Genomic DNA, 4,256 nt, shown 5'->3' on the forward strand with positions numbered 1-4,256 from the left:
CGGTCCGGGAAGATCCCACATACCGCGTACCGCGGAGTGACTAGGCCCGTGAGCCATGGCCGCTGAACCTGCGTGTCCAGAGTCTGTGCTCCACAACGGGAGAAGCTGCAACAGTGAGAGGCCTGCGTACCGCAAAAAAAAAAAAAAAAAAAAAAAAAAATCACTCTTCTTTGAAAAGGAAAGCATGTGTTCTTTTGTGTAATCCATCTTATACTTTAAAGTTTTTCATTCTGGGCAAAACAAGTTTGCTCAACATTTTCCAAAATAAATATTTCTAGATGCACAGTAAGTTAGCAAAAGACGAGAATTTGAGTATGTAAATTTTGAAAATTTTAGTGGATTATGTTTGTCACTAATTTCTAGTACTGAATCCTCTCACCAGATCTTTTTAAAACTGTATTTAGTTTTTTGCTGTTGTTGTTTCTTTCTTTTTTTTTTTTTTTTTTTTGCATATTGCCTTTATTTTGCAGAAAATGTTTTGCTCATTGTCTTTGGCTATCTTTTTTCAGAAGAAAAATATTGCCATTCTATGTTTGACAATACAAGAGGCAATTACATATGCTCAAAATAAACGCATTCTATTGGGCAGAACAGTGAAATTTCCATTTCAGTTAAAGTCTGTTGTCCTCAGCTATGAATTTATTATTTTTTCCCTAACAGCTTAACCTGAAAACTACTCTGAAGAAACAAGGAATGCAATTGAAAGCATGCTTTTTATTTCACTAAATAAGACAAGTTGAGTTTATTAATTCTAGTGTGTCAAATCTTCTATATTCTGTAAGAGACACAAAAAAATAAATTTCTGGATCTTAGCAAACATAATTTTATTATGATCAAGTAATGGTGATTTAATAGTCCAACTGAGTTTTGTTTCCATACTTAAATTCATCTGTAGCATATAAACACAACATAGGACTACACTTGTATTGCAGATGATGGTTGGGGTTTTTTTTTTTGATGAACAACAGAACATATATTGCTTTTCATATTTTAAAGTGAAGTTAATAAGACTTTTTTTTCTTTCTTGACCTATGAGACTGTCATTTTGTACCTAGATCAAATCCTGAGTAAAACTGGTAGACATAAAAAAAAAATAGTGTATATTTTAAGGAAAGGCTTTGGTTTACATGGAAGGTGGTGACAGGGATACCCATGAGGTTATGAGGCCAAGGTGTGATATTGGCTGTCAGGAATATCTGTGGCCACGACATGGTTCTTATAGAGTGAGAATCCTGAGGAGAAGGGACCTGAGATTATTTGGGTAAGATAGTGTTCACTGGGAAGTTCTGGACTCCCAGCCCATTAGGTAGCTATGCTGTCTGAGACCCTGGTGCGAAGGTGCTCTGCTAGCTGACCACAGGTTGGGGTACTGATGCAGTCCTGTTGTGCTCAGGAGTGACATGATAGTATGTACACACATGCTGAGGCTGGGCTAAGTTCATGGGATCAGATCATGGACAACTTGCAAATGAATTGTCAGGATAGGTTGGAGAATTTTTCCAATGAGTGTATGGGCTAAGTATGAGCTTGTCCAAGTGGGGAGGAGTCCTAGGCACAGCTTTGAGGACAGGGACAGGGATGTGTGAACTGTGGTTCCTCAGCATAGAGCATTTTTCACAGCCATGAGAAAAGTGAGACAGGACCTCCAAACTGAGGATGGGGGTTGACAGCAGGTAGAAGGAACTGAGTCCAGGGATAAGCTACTTCCATTAGTAATACCCAGGTTGCTGTTTGTCTCTGGGTTCTTCCATCTTATCTTTGTGATCCCTGCTTCTTTTTGCATCACAGCAAGCCCTTGCAAATCAGTTTTATTTAGTTTTAAGAGCTGTAATCTCTTTCTGGTAAGCCTTGACAGATATGCATCGAGTCTTGAGAATGCCGTGGCTGGTAGTCATCCCCTGTAGACCCTCAACTCATACTATATGAATTTAGAGCTTTTATTTATGTAAGGAGTTCAATATGCACATATGAATTGGACTGACCCCCCAGGCACCCACTCTCTGTTCACACACTTCCAGAAATGGTTGCTCTCCATCACAAAATCCAAGATAAAACAACACATGGTGTTTGGGTCCAGGCCAGACATACTCAATTTCAGCACTGGGAACATCCTCCTGCTGTTATTGGTGACCATCACCTGGTTGGTGAGCTCTCTGAAGTGCAGCCATATCTAACTTTTCTTGGTTGACACTAGGGTCACCCTTCTCCCTGCCAGCCTGTAGCTCTCACTTCAAGGAGCTCAGCTGGTGGTCCACTCTATTGCAGGCTATTCTACAAGTTCCGGACACCAAGGGAGATTGTCCTCTTGCTGACCCTTCTTCATGGCCCTCCAACCCAGACTTACTTACCCAAGAGCCATATTTAACTCCTTTCAACAGCCACTCTTCCAAGAAAAGGAGCAGCAAAGGTCCACAGTTCCCAGGCAGAGACCTGTGAGGAGAAGACTTGAAGGTAGGGGAGGGGCAGAAGGGTGAAGATAGAGGATATTCCCCTTGAACTCCTGCAAGGCATGACTAAAGTAGCTCTTTGTGGCATTGGATTTGCTTTAAACAATTAAAAATCAGACTATTGACTAGCACCCAAATATTTATAAAATATACAAATAAAACTATTGATATCTTTGAAGCCCATTTTTAAACAAAAGGAACATTTTTAAATGTGCCAGGATATAAATTATGGGTACCTCAGGATTATTATAACTTTTCTATAACATTTTATTAGATCTTTATGGTGTTTTTAAAAATGTTGGCCACTGATATTTGAAATTTGATAGGTATTTATAAAGTTTCCTCAAAGGATTCTTATGACAGCTAAAATTTTTGCCTATTTAGACAGACACTTTTGGCTGGCTACTCGGTAAAGTACCACATGCTGTGATTATTACTTTTTGTGCTTTCCAAGTCAACAGCCAGATGCCTGTGAACCTGACCTGCACAGAGTAGTTATTTTGGTTCTTTAAACTGCCTGCCAAACGGTTGCAGTAGCTTTTTCATATGGGCAGATGGCTACTTCAGAACAAATCAAAATACAATATTTGGTCTCTGAACTTACTTTTGAATTCAAATCTTTGAATATGAATGCTAACTCAGATTGAATTTTGGGTTTGACTAATTGTTTTGATGTTCTTAGGCAGTTTTCATGAAACATATTTGATCAAATAACTTAACATGGACTTCACTTCTTATTAGTTGTAAAATGTCCCTTCTGGTGTGTTAAATGCAATAAAAATTTGAGCATATATACTAATATGTAGCTCCTACCCAGCATATGATGAACAAAATATGTATTAACAAGAGACATCAATCCATTTCTGAGGTTATGCACGTAGTTTACTGCTGAAATGCGGTAAAACTTTAAAATTTGTAATTTCTGGTCAGAGTTTATGAGAAACATGAATATGAGCAAAATAGGTAAATTTAGTGTTTTTTTAACAAGGTAGGTATGGCACAGACTTCAAACTATAACACAGATTTCAAGCAAACAAGGGTAATTACATTGATTTAAGCAGTTCTTTCCCATTTATTCATATTTTTTTGTCTTATTTCAGACCTAGCTTAATTCACCCCTCCCTCCCTCCCTCCCTCCTTCCCTCCTTTCCTCCCTCTCTCTCTTCATTCCTTCTTTCATTCCTTCCTTCCTTCCATCTTTCCTTCCCTTTCTTCTGTTCTACCTTTCTTTCTCCTATCTCTTTAAACTGCAGTCCTGAGTAAAATGGATGATTTCAGATTAACCTAATTAATTACAACTAAATAGCCACTTATGTCATTAACCCAGGATACTTCCCTGGGCTACTCAGATCCAAATGTAGATTTCATATATTCAATGGAACAATGTTTGTTAGAAAATATATTTCATATTATAATCTTTATAATGAGAAAAATGCTAATTAAAACCAAAACCATTAGTCATCTGTAAGATTTGAAATATATGAAAAGTTTGATAACACTCTGTTGGTGAGGCTAAGGAGGAAAAAGCAGTCTAATATTTTGTTTTTCAAAATGTAAAATGAGACAACATCCATGGAGAAGATTTTATCAATATCTAACAAAATCATAGCTGTATCTGGCCTTTGATCTATCAATCCCTCTTCCAGGAATCTGTTCCAAAGATCCAAAAGTACACTGACATTAGTTTGAAATGACATGTATCAAATGTTCTTCAATGTAACATTATTGGTACTAGTAGCAAAATTGAAATCACCCCCAAAATCCAAAATTCTAACACCAAAATCCAACAGTTATATAAACTGCAATATA

At 37.4% G+C, this 4,256-nt stretch overlaps 1 pseudogene; it reads right to left on the reverse strand.

The window, feature by feature from the left end:
* Positions 1 to 1,253: 1,253 nt before the first annotated feature.
* On the reverse strand, positions 1,254 to 2,359 carry LOC132529995 (T-box transcription factor T-like; annotated as a pseudogene).
* Positions 2,360 to 4,256: the final 1,897 nt, after the last annotated feature.

Source organism: Lagenorhynchus albirostris, chromosome 11 (assembly GCF_949774975.1).
Source record: "Lagenorhynchus albirostris chromosome 11, mLagAlb1.1, whole genome shotgun sequence".
In the NCBI taxonomy this organism is placed as follows: domain Eukaryota; kingdom Metazoa; phylum Chordata; class Mammalia; order Artiodactyla; family Delphinidae; genus Lagenorhynchus; species Lagenorhynchus albirostris.